Source organism: Lissotriton helveticus, chromosome 9 (genome assembly GCF_964261635.1).
Source record: "Lissotriton helveticus chromosome 9, aLisHel1.1, whole genome shotgun sequence".
NCBI classification, from domain to species: domain Eukaryota; kingdom Metazoa; phylum Chordata; class Amphibia; order Caudata; family Salamandridae; genus Lissotriton; species Lissotriton helveticus.
Window position 1 is genome coordinate 1,273,883,423 of NC_136070.1, and position 19,786 is coordinate 1,273,903,208.

The 19,786-nt window shown below is 53.2% G+C and overlaps 1 long non-coding RNA gene across 1 annotated transcript in view; it reads right to left on the bottom strand.

Moving 5' to 3' along the window:
- Positions 1-18,665, bottom strand: part of LOC144782466 (uncharacterized) — a 36,289-nt gene extending 17,624 nt beyond the window's left edge. Inside the window, exon 1 of the long non-coding RNA XR_013601156.1 lies at positions 18,490-18,665. This is a non-coding gene — a long non-coding RNA (uncharacterized LOC144782466). The remainder of the gene's footprint in view (positions 1-18,489) is intronic.
- Between the last annotated feature and the right edge of the window lie 1,121 nt (positions 18,666-19,786).

Below are 19,786 nucleotides of genomic sequence, written 5' to 3' on the forward strand. Positions count from 1 at the left end.
TAACAATGGCCACCAGAGATGAAATATATATGTTAAACAATGTGGTTTAGAATTAAAAGGGGTCAGCTGTACCGATTGAGATCTGTTGCTCAGAAATGAGCCAATCCACTGCAAGGTAAAAAAGTGCAGGCCAATTCCGTGCAAACTCTGCTGCAATAGACTATGAGAGACACTGTTGAAAGTATCGGACAGGTCTATTAGGATAAAGGCAGCGGCTTTACCCGGATTGACCCCTGACCTGATACTGTCCAATAACGCCAACATGGTAGATTCAGTGCCATTTTTTAGACCCAAATCCAGAGTGGGGTCAAGCAGCTTGTTTCTCTCTAAAAAAAAGTTTGATAGTTGGACATTAACTTATCTTTCCAGCATCTTTGCCATATATAGCAGAAGCGAGATAGGGCAGTAAATGGACATGGTAGAAGCACCCACACCAGCTTTACTCACCAATGGCAAAACCAGGCCATGCTTTGAGGCAGAGGGATACACTGCATTCTTTGATCATTTATTAAAAAGCAGTGTGAAATATGGGCTTAATATAGGGGCCAAACTAGAATAGATGAAATGCAGGCATGGATTCAAACGTGAACCAGATTTCAACTTTGCCATAGTCTTTTCCACCATCTCCATCGTTATGTCCAAAAACCACCCTTGGGTGAGGACTGGTACCTCTAAAAAGATTCTCATCCACAGGGAGTCGATTTTCAGAGCTCGAACATATAGAATCAATGTTCTCATTAAAGAAGGCAGCCAGTTCCTCACAACGTCTGACTGCAACTCTGATTGACTTGCTCAAAACGTCAATGTGCCCCCCTTAACTATTTTAAATAGCACCCAAAATGAGCCACTATTCTCCTCCAATCTTTTTACAAAACATTGTCTCTTTGCTTGTCTGAGCTGTTTGTGATAAACTTTTAGTGCGATATTCTTGGCCTGCTGGTCCTCCAAAGCCCTTAGATTACGGTCATCAATGCTCAAGAGCATTACTTTACCAGTTTACTTTCTTGAGCTCATTAGTATACCACTTTGCAGATAAGGATTGTCTGGTAGAATTCCTCAACTCCTGCAAGGCACAAGAATCCAGTCTTAGTCATAGCTTTTGCAAGCTCATTTACAGCTACTTCCAATGAACAATAATCTCGTTTCATAGGAGGACTGAAATTCCTTGTAAATTATGCTGGATTAACTCTGCAACGTAAGTGTCAATAGACTGTATGGTCTATGGTAAATAATAAATCAAGAGTGTACCCTGTCTTGTGCGTAGGGTCCTCTATGTCTGATTTAAATGTAGATTCTTGCAAATTGTTCTCCGGATTTCTATTTAAGGAATCAAACTTGTCCTTAAAAAGGAGACTTCACAGTTCCACCCCCCCCCCCGTCCCCGTCCCCCCTATATAGGGGAATTGGTCACCCTAACAAAGTGCTTCCCAAACACTTTAGAACCATGACCCACTTTTTAGAACAACAAACTTGTGCAACCCACCTACCTTTAATAAGCATGAGGTGGGTGATTTTTTTAAATGTAATAAAGCATCATGTGGTAGCACGGTGTCATTCACATACAGCACATTTTCCATAGAAATGGCCACTAAACTTGCCCAGACACAGTTTTATTGATAAAACTATTATGCACACAAATGATAACGTTTTGAAATCAGGTTTCAGTGAATATTCATCATGTGTGCATTACCAAGTAAAAGTATCTTGATGGTTTGATCCTATTTGAATCTTTGTTTACATCACACTTCAGAATTACAAAAAATGTGCTACTTTTTTCTTTCTAACTGCTGAATGTGTACAGTTAATTTATTTACCTTTTGTTGTGGGTTACAAAAAATGTCATACGACAGCCTTTCCTTTTACCTCTCCCTGTACCCAGCATGAGTGTCACATAATTCACTTTCCTTTCCCTGGCTGCAAAATGAGAGGAGTTTGAAAACACCAAACCATTGTTAAAACAAGCATTTGCAATGCAATGGGTCTCGCATTATTAAAGTTTGAGCTATTGGTGTTGCATTATTTAGCAATGCCAATAGCTCAAACTTTAATAATGCGAGACCTATTGCATTGTAAAAGCGGCCGCACATCAGGCCCTGTATCACTAAATTAGGCTTGATGGAAAACTATGCATATAGGAGGCGTTTGCACGTGACCTTGTGGGTCATACGTTGGCCGAGTATGCTCTGCTCCCACACCTGTCTAGTGAATGTAAACTCTAGGCCTGGAAGTTAGATCGCGAGGGCATGTGTTTGGCTGCCAAAATCAAACAAGAGAAAAGACACTGGGTCTGCCGGAGGCGGGCAAAAAGAGCCACACGTCGAAAGGACGAGACTCACAGAATCCTAAAGGCGGAAGGGGTTCCGCTTACAATGGTCACCCTTCCCACCACCCAAAGAGAAACAAAGGGGTTAAAAGCCATCTTCAGCCAGACACCGGCGCCATTCCAGCACAAAGCTCGACATTTTTTTTGCGAAACACAACATGGCACTGTCATGTTATAAAAAAACTTGGTTTATCTAGAATTATTTTCAAAGGGAGAACTAAAAAAGTGGTGGTTTATTTTACTCCTACAAAGGATTTTTGTTTTTTTTAAGGGAAAGATTGCATATTTACAATACGGATATAAAACCAACCATGCAGGTTTTAAAGGGATTTGCACGGGAATGACGATTTGGCCAGCTTGAATTGGCCGTGGATCGGGGCTACCTGGTTCCAACCCGGCCTTCCCCGAATGACAGAATTGTGGGACCTTGGTTAAATCGCTTTTGCCAAGCGCGAGCCGAGCATCGGCAAGCGCAATCCCTTAGGACCCGGCCTCCCTGAAGTTTGAACTCTTAGTTTTAAAGTTCCTTAGTTGTAAATTTCTTTAGTTTTAAATGCCCCCGTATCCCCTCGTCCGGAGCTGGAGGTCATCGGGCCGCGAGTCAACCCAGCCAAGTGCGTGGCGGGAGGCGACAAGGAGGAGAGGCGCGTCGAGTTGCAGCCGTCCATCTCGCCAGGTGAGGAGTCGGGGGTGCCTGGGGGGCCTGTGGGCAGCCGCGGATGGCGGGAGGGGTATCGGGCGATGGGTTGAGGCCGGCTCCGGTGATCTGCGGCTGCCGGCAGGGCTCCTGGGCATGCGGGCTCCTTCCTGGTGGACGTGGGCGGGCTGAAGGGGGGGCGGAGAGTAAACTGATCACGGGCCACCTTTATTAACTGTATCTCCTCGCGTTGGGTCGGAGGTCGGCGGTCTTTCGCCTCAGGAATCAGCGTAGATGTGTCTCAGGTCCTCGTGGATGATGGCGGCGACGAGAATGGGCCGGATTTTGCGGCCTCGGCGTCGGGAGACGTGCATCGCGCCAGGTGAAGTGGGAGGTGGGCTCGGGGGGCCTGGGGGGCAGCCGTGGATGGCAAAGTAATTATGGCGGACTGAGGGTGTCCGGATTGGGTGGTTTCGGCTGCTGGCGGGGGCCCCTCGGGCGTGCTGTTCACCTCGTGTATCGACGTGGACCGGGGGGAGATCATAACAGGGATCGAGGCAGCGGTACAGTGCACGGGTCGATGTAATGGATATTTCTTGATGTGGTACATTCGGGCTCGTGCTGACGGGCTCTTCCTTGCTTTCTCGCGCTGGTGGGCGCTCGTTTTGGCGAGGGGAACCTAGATAGGCAATAGGGTTGTGGTGCTGTATGTGAAGATATAGCGTATGCGGGGAAGTGGAGCTTGGCTCACGTCCTCTCGGTGCTCCGACCGGAATATGTGTAGGGCAGAGTACATCTGAGTTGCATCACATCTCTACAGTTCCATTGTGCAACTTTACTTTTTTGGGGTACCGGACGGTGAAGTAATTTCCCAGTATCACACTACATTCATGCGTGCGCAGCGAGTATGAGGTAGCCGAGGGATGGTTCACGCAATGCAGGCTGCACTGTTCAGTGAGTTGTCGGGTTAGATAGCTTAGGGATTGGGGCAGGGAATTGAGGCTGCTCCGTCCATCGTGAAGCCTTTTGAATTGGCTCCGGATGAGTTTGGTCTGGGGAACGGACACGGCTCTGGTCTATTGAGGACGCCATGTCGTACTTGGAAGTCAGGTTTAGTGCAGGGAGTGGGGGCGTCTCTATACCGTCTCTGTTGCTTGCAGTGGATGAGAACTGCTTGGCGATCCGAGGGCGGGAGTTGCATCGCGTCCCCTTGCTGATTAGATGGGAGTCTCGAGTGATGGGGAGTGAGAACAGTGCTCCCTCGGCAGGGCCGCGTTGCACATCTGTGAGGGGCATTTAGTTTGGTTCCCGACCTCAGTGCGAGGGAATGCTGGGACCAGTGTGCCGATAGTTGTGCTGGGGTCCTGCAGATCGCCGCATTAGTTGCTAGGACCTGGGTACTAACTTGCGCTTGGCAAAGTTTGTTTGGGAGCGCTATGTCAGGTGGCGGCCGGCAACAACTTGGAAGCAATGCTTTGTAAGTTTATGGTATTTCTATATTGTCCAAATCTTGATCTAAGCGTCCAAACGGGCATTATAAAGTACCTTATTTCCAAATCTTGATCGGAGCGTCCAAATGTGCATTATAAAGTGCCTTAGTTCCAAATCTTGATCTGAGCGGAAAAATGTGCATTGAAGTGCCTTATTTCTGTAGAGTGTTAGTATGCATACATGCATTACGGGGTTCTCGTCAAGAGTGTGTCCTCATAAAACATGTCTTAGTTTGGAAGTTATATTGATATCAGTTTGACACGGCGGGGGCTGCAGTCTGGGGGACTTCTCAAAGTGTTGAACGCTGAGGGATAGGTTACATAATTGCTCCGTGCACATTTAAATAAGAGGGGTTGAGATGAAATGTTGTTGTACAGCTGCGCTTCGAGGGAGAATTTGTGGACTGGACACGGAGGTGATTGAGGGCATCTCATAGTAAATTAAAACGCCTCAACTCCCCTGCAGCGCCTGTTTAGACATTGTTAACAGGGCTCCTTGCTCCTCAACTCCTCCGCCGCGCCTGTTTGGGCAGTGCCGGGAGGAGCCGGACTTTCTGGGTTTAATACAAGGTTGAACAATTCAGCGCTTTAAGCTGATAGCTGCGCTAACCGCTCTGGTAATTGACTGCGCGGAGATAAAGCGGAACAGGGGCCTTTATCGTTACGAAAGGCGACGTGCTTCTTGTAAGTTATGTGATTTTCTGGCGGGTAACATGGCTCCTTGCTAGCTATATTAATTGTTACATTAACATAATATGTGTATGTATAAAGGGCACATTCACCCATTATCTGGCCAGCGGGAGTCTGAGCCCACGATACAGCAGCAGAAAGATAAGAGATACGTAAGGTCTAGAACTGGTACATAACATATAGGACGATTATGATACAAAGGGGGTAATGGAAACTTTTATTGTAATAAGGTTCTTATAATAATTTTGAACGTGCAATGTCCTACGTTATCGAACACTCGATGATTTGAGGTGTTTCAGCATACTATGGAATAATTTGGTCGTGCCGGCAAGTCAGCTTGTTTAAAAAGGGGCTCTAACTGGGTGGTAATGCATGCTTGGCTCAACTGGGAAACGTGGGAGGTCATTACCCAGCAGTCATATGGAAGGTGCTATCATCCGCTAAGCCAATTTTAACAGTCACTCTTCAGACTGAGAATTCGTGACCCTTGAAAGCACGTGGCACTAGCATTAAGGCACGTCCTAGTGGGCATCATCCCTGTGCGAAATTGCCTTCATTCATATTTTTGGTTCTTCTCAAACATTAGGAGTTTACAGTCCCAGTTTTTTCAGGATATCTTCAGCTGAGCGGCATCCGGGGAACGTAAAAAGTTTGGAAATATAGACGTTCTATAACACCGGAGAACGAGTTAATGTATAGTGGTCTCTCCAGTACAACTACATTTAACGCGCTTTGGCGATATCAATTGGTCTGGCTTGTTAAGTATGAAAGCGCCTTTTCTGTCCTACGTGGGGGTACACAAGTATCAATTGGGCACGCACTCTGTAAATCACATGGCACTCGTATCAATTCAACGATGCACTGTTTAGCTTCCCAGTCAGCCTCTGACACAATGGCAAGAAAATGCACCCAAATTCAGCAACAAAAGCTACGCAGGTGGGAAAGGATGCCTTGTACACGCAACATATGTTGCATTAAAATAGGACTAGAGCAGAGGGGGTCCATTTGGCAATTAGATGGGAAATAGTCTATACTATGGCGGTTAAAGCACGACCATCACAATGGGTATCAATATATCGGTCATATTGGGGGGGGAAGACAGTGAATGACGTCGACCAGTTGCATGCCATAATTTGCATTCTTAGTGGAATGACCACGTGTAAGGTGGATCACCGCAGATGAACCGAGGGGCCAGCACACCGTTAGCATTGCTGGGCGCAATAAGCAAGGCAGCCAATGACTGAGACAGTCTGAGCAATTTCCCGAGGCAGATAGTGGTCCTGGGTGAAAGCAGAGGATAAATGATAGACCATTTCTGAACACAGTAGACCCATAGGCCCTGTGGATATGTGGGGTGGGTAGGGGTGTGTTATCGGATGATTAAAAGGTAAACATGAAAAGATCCGGGCATACATATAAACGAATTTAGTAGGAATCAGTACACGAAAAATTCACTCCCTACTAGGGCAGTCTGGTATTTGGTGGGACAAATTACCTATCGGTAGGTTTTAGTATTAGAAATAACAGCCGGTTGACACAGAGGTATGTTTTTTCGCAATTATTCGGTCTAGGCTGACATACGTGGCATGCCTTGTCTTCGGAATAATAAAGAATCCAGGCCTACGGACACAGAATTATGTTATTCCTGTGAATCAATTGGACCTGTAGCAATAATTGGTGGCTTATTGCCATAAGTAACAGAGTGAGGCCTCATAACATGCATAGACAGTCAGATGTCAAATTAGTGTTCCGCCTATCCTAGGAGGGCATAACAAGGATTCCGATTGTACAAATCTGTTATACCACGGGTGTGCCGGAGGAGATAACCACTGCAGAGGCGGCACAACGGGCAATGTCGGGCGCTGGTCATCCTGCGGTGGCGGAGACCCGTTGGACCAGAATGGTGGTGTCAGAATTGCCGATTATTTGCCAATGACCATACTTGACTTTTCTATTTCTCTCCTGTTCATTAGTGTACCCACGAAGGTGGTGGTGCCACAAGGCACTCGTCCATGCGGCAAGCAGTAAGGTGACCGTGGCGAGGGCGAGTGGTATGGCCAGAAGGCCTGAAGGGACCAGGTTTCCTGTGTCTGGGCAGCCGGCCCTGGGATGAAGTTGAGAGCCTGGAATGTCTCGGTGAGGCGGCTCAAGTAGGAATTGCCCAAGTAGCGCTCAGTGTAGGGCCGCTGGGGTAACATTCCACCTGAATGGTTTCCAGTTTCCGGAGAGGTGAGGTATCACAAGGGTTGGAAGCGACCAGGTGGGCTCAGTGAAGGGCTGCTGGTGTCACATTCCGCACCGGATGGTTTTTTCCGGTAAGGTGAGGTATTGCAATGATGGGGTGCAGTTATCAGGCATCGGTACATTGAGCCAGGTGAGAACATTAGGGTCTTTCACGCAGAGTGCAGGTGGGGAAGGTGACGGACCTGTGGGCCCTGGTCACCTTTGTGGCGGTAGAAAGACCTTGGAACAGTACAATTGACCGACGGAATGGACGGGAGTCCGCCTTGCGTACTCCCTAGGCTAGCACTGAGGGGGGAGACGGTAAGGTCCCCGCTGTGAAATAGGGCCCCGGCTGGGGAGGCTAGGGCGACAGGTTACGAGCCTCCTGGGTCCCTGGTCAGCCTGGTGGTCGGAGGGTGGGCCCCTGGAGAAGGCGGACAAGGATTAGAGGTTGGGGGCCCTCTCCTCAGGAGTCGCAGGTGGGTTGCACCTCGCGTGGATGCACGGCATGGAAGAGGGGAGCCGGAAGTCCCCCCCACTTGGTGTTGGAGGTTTAGAAGCTGTATCTGGCGAAAGAAGATCAGGAAGACAAGAATAAAATTGTGTAGATAACTGCATTTAATGAATTTTGAAATGCCTTGTCATGTTTATGAAAATGTCAAAATATTAAACATGGCCGTTTTTTACACCCACACAAATCTCTGTGGTTGATTCTCATGTGGGTTGTCAAGTCATAAGGAGGGAGCGGGGAGCATGCTTGGGGATCCGGGTCCTAATCGCCATAGGGTTTCAACAAATGCACCATCTTGGCAAACATAACCTAAAATGCACAGGCACTCCTGTCCATGCTGAAACTCCTAATATACTGACTCACGATAAACATTATGCCAGCCGTTAGGCATTGTGTGATACTGGGCACATAACATTATATATCCTGAAGCCCAGTTACCTCATAACGGTTGCACGTACAGCCCAGTGCACTAGGGGCTAATCAAATTCGGAAAGCTGAAATGTGTAGGAAAGAACAGCTTGTCTGTGTTGTGGGAGTGTGCTTGTGCTAACACTTCTCTTAAGCACCACACTAGTTTTAATGATCAACCAGAGGAGGGAGGCTTCTCACAGAATTCTAACGCTTTTAACTCGTGTTATTCATTTTCTTCTTTGGCACATTAGCACGCCTACAGCACCCTTACAATACAGCATTCATCTACGTATACTGCCATAACATAGTCGCTAAATACCTTGAAGCGACTTTTTTTTTTTTAAAGAAAGCTGCTTTTTATTATTTAAGAAAATCTCATGATTTTTTTTTCTCTTGTAAGGAGAGCGCGTGCTTGGGGCGAGAGAAGGGGATGCGTTACTACCCTGGAGGACTGAGACATGTGAGAATGCGGCTGCCTCATAACTTTTGCTTCCTCGTCAGGAACGTGCTCGCTGACAGACATCTTGGAAGCTAGCTCCACGTCTCCAATCTGCAGTGTTTTGTGCCTGAGACACCGAGGGAGATGTGGCTGGCTCTTTCCTGCATGACAGTCGCACGCGCTTAATGCGCCGCATCATTGAGGAAAGACACCTTGGGCTTCAAACGCACAAGTTCCGTAAAATAATATCAAAACGGGGAAAGCTGGTACACAAGACGAGTCCTGGTAACGACTCCAGCCCACCCGAATATATGCGTTTGTAAAACATTTCCTGAGCCACAGCAGAAGGGTAGCAAGCAATAACAAGCTGTCTCCGTGGAGCCAGCGGAGTTGGGGAGGGTGACTGAAAGGCGCGACGCGCGCGCGGTGTAACTCCAGCCTCCGGGGACAGGAGATGTGCACGCGAACGGAGACCACATTTCCTGTCCGTACGCGCGCACATCTCCTGTCCACTCGTGCCACCTCCTGTCTCCCTCCACACACCAAAGCAGCAGCAATAGCGCTCGTTAGCGAAGCAGCTGCGCTGCATTCGCATGCGAGCCCTAAAAATAAGCAGCAATTTGTCAGAAGACAAAGCCTGGCTTACAGCTATGAAGGCCATCACAAATTTCTATGCAATGTCTAGGAAGCTAATTGGTGGGTCAACAAACATCACCCTCTGTAATCCTATGCGCTAACAAAATGAGAATTAAAAAAACTTGTCATTCAGATACCCTGATTACAGGAGAGATGACAAATGTTGGCCGGCAGGAAATCGCAGAATGGAATACACAATCTAATGGTTTAAGCAGGGCTGGTTCTAGGATTTTTGGGGCCTTGTGCGAGGCCCCTCTGATTTGCATAGACCTGACCCATTCAAGGCTGACTGCATCTCAGTAGATGCCCCTGCTCCTGAAGCTGCAGCCACTGCCCCTCCCTCTCAGCCACCTAAAGCACCTCTTAACAGCCCATCAAGGGCTGAAGGTGTGAGGGTTTGTTGGACAGGCCACATGAAGGGCCGCTCTCCCCCGGCCCAACCAGGCCCGAGCCAGCCACGCAAGTACCACACACCACCATTGTACGTCCACCGTCCCCGCAGGGACCCCTACACTCGAACCTGTTGACCGCGTAGGCCGACCCACTACCGGCCTGCGCGCCCATCCTGGGCGCCATCTTGGACACTCCACCACGAGGCCGCCTGGCCCCCGATCGACCTCAACCCTGGGCCTGGCCAGGCCTCAGACATTCCGGCACCAACATCCACCCAGGAGGTGAGCGGGCTACTTGGTCAGTCAATGGGAGCAAGAGGTGTCGATGGCTCTCCCCCGCCAAGTACCGCTCGCCCATCGCCTCCCCGGGCGCTGGCTCCACCCCCCTGCTGGGTGTCTGAACTCCCTCATCCCGGACCTCCCGACCTCCAAGTGCGAGGGTCCGGACATCAAAGCACACCAGCCCTATAACTGGGGCAGCTCCAGAGCAGGACGGGAGTTGTATCTTGGAGTCGAGAGACGCAAAGAAGAACTCATCCTTGACGGACTACTGGCGCTGCCGTAGCTCTGTCTTGTGCACCCTCGTCTTGCCTGCTGGCGCTGCCGCGGCTTTTGGAACTACCCTATCCTTCATCGTCGTCGGGACCTGCTGGTGTGGCCGCGGACCATTTGTAACCACCACCTTCATCGGGACCTGCTGGCTCTGCCGCGGACCGTCGTCTTCCTTCATCCATCTCGGGACCTGCTGGCTCCGCCGCGGCCCGTTCATCTACACCCCCGAGCTCGAGGATTGAGAGCTATTGCCATCTTTTTGGTAACAAGACTGTCCCGCTACCCTCTTCCCAAACAGAGACCAGAATAGAGGGGACCCCTGAGTCCAGACCTCCTTGTACCATTCTACCGTACTTGAAGAATTCCCTATAAAGTATCGTTGAACTTTATCCTCGTGTGGTGTCCGTCTGTGGGGGGGAAGTTACTTGTCTGTACGATTCGCTGGAGACGGCTCTCCCCGGAGACCTCTCCCCTTATCCTCGGCCGACCCTCCCGGTCCGTCTAACATTGGTGGCCAGCGACGGGATCCGAATCACCGCATAAACCGTACAGAGAGTAGCTCACCCCACGGCGAATCACGATGTCAACTAAAGACAGCGGATCAACGGAGAAATTCCAGATGGAGAAATTGGACGAGTACAGCCATCGTGAACTTAAACAGTTCTGTATCGAATTAGGTATCGCTACCACCGGACTAAATACCAAAGATGACTTTAAGCAGGCCCTAGAATCTTGGGCAGAAACCGGGGCTGCCGGAACCCCCGATCAAGACATCGCAGCACAAACCCCCATGGCCCCTGAAGAACGAAGAACGGGTCTCTCGCCAGACGAGATCCAGGAACGAGAAAGAACCCGACTACACGAGCTGGAAATGGCCCGGCTCAAAATGGACGTTGAACTGAAGTTGGCCGAACAGAAAATCAACTTAGAGCACCTGCGTCTCCGAGAAGAAAGAGAGGAGAAACAGAGACAAAGGGAGCTCGAGGAAAAGAAACTGGCATATGAACATGAGCGGAAATTAGCTGAAATCGACCTACGCAAACAGAATAAAGAAGCAGGGGTGCCCGAGCAACCCCACACTCCAGGGGCAACAGAGAAGAAGGTACACATCCCCAAGGATGTTGTTCGAGAATACTTCCGAGAGGACGACATCCAGCAATGGTTTAAGGCCTATGAAATCGCTATGACTGCACACCGGATCGATAGAAGCGATTGGGGGGCCGGTCTGTGGGGGAGATTCCTCAATGAGGGCCGCGACGCCCTGCTGCAACTCCCGGACCACCAGATGACCTCCTATGACCATATGAAAGCTGCACTCCTCACCCGCTATGGCCTCACACCCGAGATGTACCGTCAGAGGTTCCGAGACTGCACCCGCATCCCAGGTACAACTTGGGTGGACTATGTCAATTACTTTAGCCGAGCCTTCGAGGGCTGGATCAAAGGAAGCAAGGTCACAACCTACGAACAACTGTTCAATCTTATGGTATGGGAGCATCTGTCGAACAATTGCTTCATTGAACTTCGCCAGCACCTCCTCGACAGCAAGTTAACGGATCCCCGGCAGCTCGCAGCCGAAGCAGACCGGTGGGAGATCACCAGAGTGAGTCGAAATGGGTCCTCCGAACAGAACCGGAACAACAATGGTCAGCACCGTCCCCGAGGAGGTGGAGGCCAAGGACGCGGAAGAAGCAACGCTCCGGTCACCCCCACTACCAGCCCCACCCCCCCGGCCAACCGGGGCAGCACCCCAGCGCGACCGGGACATCGAGCCAATGTTACCTGCCATCGATGCCAACGAGTCGGTCACTATGCAAACGACCCAAACTGCCCCCAGTACCAGAGCCCAAGACCCCGCCAAGTAGCCGCTGCTGCTCTGGGGGAGGAACAGATCTCAGAGGAACAAGAAGAATATGAACAGGAACACCAAGAATGGGAGCCAGCCGCCATGGCTCTCGCCTGCCTAGGGGGGAGAGACATGGTCCCGCGGGTCCCCCTACCCGCTAATACCCAGAAGTACAGCCAATGGGTGGGCATCAATGGACGCCGGGCTGAAGCCCTTCGTGACACTGGGGCCAGTGTAACAGCCGTCCGCTGTCACCTGGTGACCCCCGAACAATACTTACCAAACATTCTCTGCCCTGTACGTTCAGCCGATAACTCAGAAAGTCTGTGTCGGATGGCCTGCGTCCCCTTCGAATGGGGAGGGGTCTCCGGCATGTTGAAGGTGACGGTCCGAGATGATGCCCCCGTAGACTGCCTCCTGGGTAATGACCTGGAAAGCTCTCCATGGGCAGCAGTCGAACGAAAAGAGCACCTGGGGATGCTGGGCGTCCCGGACTGGGCGTGCGTCACCACCCGGTCCATGACCGCCCGTGCCAACACCCGCCCAGAGGAACTCGAATGGCCGGCGCCACCGCCTCCGGTCGCCCCCGCCGAAACCACCGACCGTGACGTCCCCCCCGAACCAGCTCAACCTCCAGACCTCGCTAACCTCGACCAGTGGCCTCAAGAGGGGGGGCCCACGCAAGAACAATTTCGCCAAGAACAAAAGACCTGTCCCTCCCTCGAGGGACTCCGCCAGCAAGCGCTAGCCCAAAGCGCAGGGGATACCTCCGGAACTCACTGGGTCTACTGGGACAATGATCTGCTGTACAGTGAGCAAAGAATCGCGGAGCTGGGGGCCAGCCGAGTCCTAGTGGTACCCCTCCGTTTTAGAGACTTTCTGCTAAACCTGGCCCACGATGTCCCCCTGGCAGGACACTTGGGTCAAGACAAAACCTATAGCCGCCTGGTGACCCACTTCTTCTGGCCCAAAATGAGGGACAATGTACACCAGCATTGCAGATCTTGCCCCACGTGCCAAGCCAGTGGGAAGAGCGGCCGCAAACTGAAAGCCCCCCTGCAACCTTTTCCCGTGGTCACCACCCCGTTCGAGAGGGTCGGAATCGATATCGTAGGGCCCCTGGACCCGCGCACAAAACAAGGCCATCGATTCATCCTGGTGCTAGTGGACCACGCCACCCGCTACCCGGAGGCTGTTCCCCTGCGGACTGTGACAGCCCCGGTAGTCGGCCGGGCTCTGATGGGGATCTTCTCCCGGGTGGGCTTCCCCCGGGAGGTCGTCAGTGACAGAGGCACGAACTTTATTTCGAAATATATGAAATCTCTCTGGCAACAGTGCGGGGTTACCTACCGGTTCACGACCCCCTATCACCCTCAAGGAAACGGACTCGTTGAGCGGTTCAACCGCACGCTCAAAGGGATGATCGGGGGGTTGGAAGAGCCCCTCCGTCGCCAGTGGGATGTGCTGCTGCCGTGCCTCCTCTTCGCATATCGAGAGGTTCCCCAGAAGTCCCTGGGCTTCAGCCCATTTGAACTGCTATATGGACACCCCGTGCGCGGGCCGCTCAGCCTAGTTAAGGAAGGCTGGGAGATGCCCCCTCTAAAGAACCCACCAGATGTTTTCCGCTACCTCCTAACACTCCGCAACCAGACCCGGCGATTCCGAGAACTAGCAAAAGCCAACCTAGAGGCCAGTCAAGAGGACATGAAAAGGTGGTATGACCGGAATGCCTCCTCCATCGAATTTGAACCTGGGCAACAGGTATGGGTGATGTCCCCCACCGAACCCTGCGCCCTACAAGACAAGTGGACAGGGCCCTTCAAAGTGGTCGAGCGCAAGGGTCCGGCTACCTATCTCATCGACTTGGAATCTTCCCGGAACCCCCTCCGGGTCCTCCACGCTAACAGACTGAAACCGCACTTTGTACGGACAGAACTCAGCCTCCTGATGGCCACAGACAATGGGGCTGAAGAGGACTCCGAGCCCCTCCCGGACCTCCTACGAACGCGGGAGAAAGACGGTTCCGTAGATGGGGTCCGACTCTCAGAGGCCCTCACCCGAGAGCAACACCAGGAGTGCCAAGTTCTCCTGTCACAATTCGCCAGCCTGTTCTCCCTCACCCCAGGTGTCACTTCCTGGTGTACGCACGATGTGGACACGGGGGACAGCCCCCCTATCCGCCACCGGGCCTACCGCGTGCCAGATCGGGTACGGGCCTGCATCCAGGAGGAAGTAGCCAAAATGCTCACGCTCGGGGTCATCGAGCCCTCAGACAGCCCCTGGGCCAGCCCTGTAGTACTGGTCCCCAAAGCAGCTGCCCCCGGCACCACACCAGAACTCCGGTTCTGCGTCGACTACCGGGGCTTGAATGCGGTCACCAGGACAGACGCACATCCCATCCCCCGGGCAGATGAACTAATCGACCGCATGGGAGCTGCCCGCTACCTCAGTATCTTCGACCTGACGGCGGGCTACTGGCAAATCGGCCTCACACCCCGGGCACAAGAACGTTCTGCCTTTTCCACTCCCGATGGCCATTACCATTTCACAGTCATGCCCTTCGGCATGAAGAATGCCCCAGCAACATTCCAACGGCTCGTCAATCAGGTCCTGGCGGGGCTCGAAGGATTCAGCGCCGCCTACCTAGACGACATCGCTGTATACAGCAACCAGTGGTCCGAGCACCTCCACCACCTCCGAGCAGTGCTGCACGCCCTTCAGCAAGCTGGCCTCACGATCAAGGCCAGCAAATGTCAAATTGGGCAAGGGTCTGTAACCTACCTCGGGCACCAGGTGGGAAGCGGCCTGGTGGCCCCTCTGCAGCTAAAAATTGCCGCCATCCAGTCCTGGCAGCCCCCCATTACCCAGACCGAGGTACGAGCCTTCCTGGGCCTCACGGGCTATTACCGAAGGTTCGTGAAAGACTATGGTACTATCGTGAGGCCCCTCACAGAACTCACGTCAAAAAATCAGCCCCAGAAAGTCAACTGGACCCCAGAGTGTCAAGCTGCATTTGAACAATTGAAAGCCGCCATGTGCTCCGCCCCTGTGCTCCAGGCCCCCGACTACAGCCGGGAGTTCATCGTCCAGACGGATGCCTCCGACCATGGCATTGGGGCAGTCCTGTCTCAAGTGAACACCGAAGGCCGTGATCAACCGGTGGCCTTCATCAGCCGGCGACTCCTACCACGGGAACAACGCTGGAGCACCATAGAGAGGGAGGCCTTCGCGGTGGTATGGGCCCTCAAGAAGCTCCGGCCCTACCTTTTTGGCACACCCTTTCGGGTACAGACCGACCACCGACCCCTGCAGTGGCTGATGCAGATGCGGGGGGAAAACCCGAAGTTACTACGCTGGTCCATCTCCCTACAAGGGATGGACTTCACAGTTGAACATCGGCCTGGGCCAGATCACGCCAACGCAGATGGCCTGTCCCGGTTCTTCCGCCTCGACGAGAAGAGTCCCCAAGAGAATGGGTAACTCTCCCCGCCTTCAGCTGGGGGGGACGCATGTTGGACAGGCCACATGAAGGGCCGCTCTCCCCCGGCCCAACCAGGCCCGAGCCAGCCACGCAAGTACCACACACCACCATTGCACGTCCACCGTCCCCGCAGGGACCCCTACACTCGAACCTGTTGACCGCGTAGGCCGACCCACTACCGGCCTGCGCGCCCATCCTGGGCGCCATCTTGGACACTCCACCACGAGGCCGCCTGGCCCCCGATCGACCTCAACCCTGGGCCTGGCCAGGCCTCAGACATTCCGGCACCAACATCCACCCAGGAGGTGAGCGGGCTACTTGGTCAGTCAATGGGAGCAAGAGGTGTCGATGGCTCTCCCCCGCCAAGTACCGCTCGCCCATCGCCTCCCCGGGCGCTGGCTCCACCCCCCTGCTGGGTGTCTGAACTCCCTCATCCCGGACCTCCCGACCTCCAAGTGCGAGGGTCCGGACATCAAAGCACACCAGCCCTATAACTGGGGCAGCTCCAGAGCAGGACGGGAGTTGTATCTTGGAGTCGAGAGACGCAAAGAAGAACTCATCCTTGACGGACTACTGGCGCTGCCGTAGCTCTGTCTTGTGCACCCTCGTCTTGCCTGCTGGCGCTGCCGCGGCTTTTGGAACTACCCTATCCTTCATCGTCGTCGGGACCTGCTGGTGTGGCCGCGGACCGTTTGTAACCACCACCTTCATCGGGACCTGCTGGCTCTGCCGCGGACCGTCGTCTTCCTTCATCCATCTCGGGACCTGCTGGCTCCGCCGCGGCCCGTTCATCTACACCCCCGAGCTCGAGGATTGAGAGCTATTGCCATCTTTTTGGTAACAAGACTGTCCCGCTACCCTCTTCCCAAACAGAGACCAGAATAGAGGGGACCCCTGAGTCCAGACCTCCTTGTACCATTCTACCGTACTTGAAGAATTCCCTATAAAGTATCGTTGAACTTTATCCTTGTGTGGTGTCCGTCTGTGGGGGGGGAAGTTACTTGTCTGTACGATTCGCTGGAGACGGCTCTCCCCGGAGACCTCTCCCCTTATCCTCGGCCGACCCTCCCGGTCCGTCTAACAGGGTTGCTTATCTCTAGAGGGTGTTATGGGACTGCCAGGGAGATAAACAGCCGACAATAGTCCTCACGCTGCGGCTCTGCGTGGGTGGGGGCAGAAGGCCTAACTGCAGGACAAAACAGGAATGTGCCTTCTTGCAAGTGGGACTGCCTCTCACCCCAGGGTTCTCCTCGTTACACCATAGCAGTGAGGCCAGGGGAGGGGGGGCCCTAAGGTGGTGCACTTGCAAGGTGGCACCTTTCATGCTGTGGCCTGACTGATAGGCATTGGTGCAAGTACCCAAGTTGGGGGATGACTGCGGGCCCCTGGGCAGATGCCCACCCTGCCCATACCCAGCGCTGGCCCTGGCTATAAGTACACTATAAATGCCAAGTAACAAGCCATGAGCACACGTGGCACGCGAGGACACAAGGACACTGCACTCTACAGAACAGTCTCCACTCTGCAGGCATCTGCCGCCGCCTCAAAGCAAGAATGCACAGCCGAAGAAGGCAGTGGCTCTCAGGAACAGCTCTATGCACTTAACCCTGAGCAATGAAGCATGGGTGGGCTCACCCCTGGGGCTCAACTATTGTAGCCAATTATCCTGCACAAATGGCTCCTGTCGTGCTGCAGCACAGAGGTACTGCGGGGCACTCACTGTCCTGCATTCTCGTTTCAAGTCACCTTTATCCCTTTCAAATGACAAGCTGCTCTCTCACAGCCCTTTTTGAAATGCATAAGAGGTATCAATCAGTGGGAGGCCGTTTGTGTCTCATGGGACCCTATGCCTGGCGTCATTCTAAGGCTCCTCGTGCCTCATCTGCCCCCAGAGGCTTCTCGTGTCTCATCGGCTCCCAGTATGGCGGGTGGGGGGCTCGTACCTTTTCTGCAGCCAGTGTTTGGGCAGAAGAGGAGTGCAGGGGGCACTGGCAGAAGAGGGCTGCAGGGGTAGAAGGGAGGGCTGCAGGGATTGAAGGGAGGGCTGCAGGGGTAGAAGGGAGGGCTGCAGGGATTGAAGAGGAGGCTGCAGGGGGCACATGCAGAAGAGGGCTGCAGTGGGCACATGCAGAAGAGGGCTGCAGGGGGCACATGCAGAAGAGGGCTGCAGGGGGCACATGCAGAAGAGGGCTGCAGGGGGCACATGCAGAAGAGGGCTGCAGTGGGCACATGCAGAAGAGGGCTGCAGGGGGCACATGCAGAAGAGGGCTGCAGGGGGCACATGCAGAAGAGGGCTGCAGGGGGCACATGCAGAAGAGGGCTGCAGGGGGCACATGCAGAAGAGGGCTGCAGGGGGCACGTGCAGAAGAGGGCTGCAGTGGGCACATGCAGAAGAGGGCTGCAGGGGGCACATGCAGAAGAGGGCTGCAGGGGGCACATGCAGAAGAGGGCTGCAGGGGGCGAAGAGGGCTGCAGGGGGCGAAGAGGGCTGCAGGGGGCACATGCAGAAGAGGGCTGCAGGGGGCACATGCAGAAGAGGGCTGCAGGGGGCGAAGAGGGCTGCAGGGGGCGAAGAGGGCTGCAGAGGGCACATACACAAGAGGGCTGCAGGGGGCGAAGAGGGCTGCAGGGGGCGAAGAGGGCTGCAGGGGGGCGAAGAGGGCTGCAGGGGGCACATACACAAGAGGGCTGCAGGGGGCGAAGAGGGCTGCAGGGGGCACAGGGGGTGAAGAGAGGTGCACGGACATTAGAGGGGTGCTGCTACCCCTCCGCCACACCCGGGTGAATAGGTGAATGAACGGAGCTCACCTCCCTGACCCCCCTCAAGGAGCAGCTCCTCCCTCCCGTGGGGGCCTCACCTCCGACAGCAGCTCCCCGGCTCCAGACCCGCTGCAGGCCACGAGGGCTCGGACGGCGACCGACTGACAGGCCGGAGGGGCGGCGCAGGGAGGGACCGAGGCTGCAGGGGGGGCCAAAAACAATGACGGACCCCACAAGAGGCCAGCCAATCACGAGAGAGAGCGTCCGCAGCTGCACCGGAAGTGACCGCCCCTGCTCCGGAAGAGACCGCCCCCTGCAGCCGGAAGAGGCCGTCACAGCAGCTGTACCGGAAGACACCGCCCGGCTGCTCCTCTGGAGACCACAGCGCTTGCCGCAGCACCGGAAGTGGCTGCCCCTGCTGCCCCGGAAGTGATATCCTGATAGTTCTTCCGTCTGTCTTCTGTGTCCCGTTATTGCAGTCTGTACTGTAGGCTGTGGGCTGGTGGGGAGGGGCGGGTGACAGGCGGACCCGGGGTCGCGGGCTTTAGCCTCGGACAGGGAGCTCGGTCCGCAGGGGTCGGTGCTCCCGCCAGCCATTGGATCCGCACGTCTCCCGGAGGCGGAGGGCTCAGAGAAACACTGCCGAGAGGCCATGTTAATATTCTTATTTATTTATTTAATGCGATTTTATGTAGGACTTTACCCAAAGGCTTCAGAGCGCTTCACAATAGGAACAGAACTGATAGATGAGGAGAAATTACAAGTGAACAAATTACAAAAGCAAACATTAAGTTACACGAGGCAAAAGTGACAATCGTGAGCAAACAAAATACAAGAGGTAGCAAACTGTGCATTACAGGAGGAAAAAGTGACAAGTGTGCAGGTTACAAAAGCGTACTATTGAAGACTGGAGGTGCTTGATTGAAGTTGAAAAGTAGGTTTATTGTAATACAGGAAACACCCACAACCAGAGCCGTCCAGTCATGAAGAAGAAATCGCTCAGAATAACGTTCCTAAGGTATCTACTGTGAGAAGTTGGCCTGGTATATGTAAAGAGGTGGTTGGTTATTCAGAAAGAATGAATAACAGGTGTATGTAATAATCCAAAAGGAGTTTTAATCCAAATAAATCAGCATCACACGGGACCGCCACTGGCTCGTAGTAAGTACAACAGTTGAATGAAACCTTACAAACACAGAGAAGCAAAGGAATAGTTAAACTGACATTGCATCCTCGAGAGATGCACCTTCAAACATAAACATGTTTGAAGGAACACTCTCTGCGGGGATGTGGGGCATAGAACATAGAAGGTTAAAAAATACATGACCTAACAAAAGCAGTGAGCATTAATGGAAGTAGAAGAAATACAATACCTTACATCATCTCCCTTTTTAT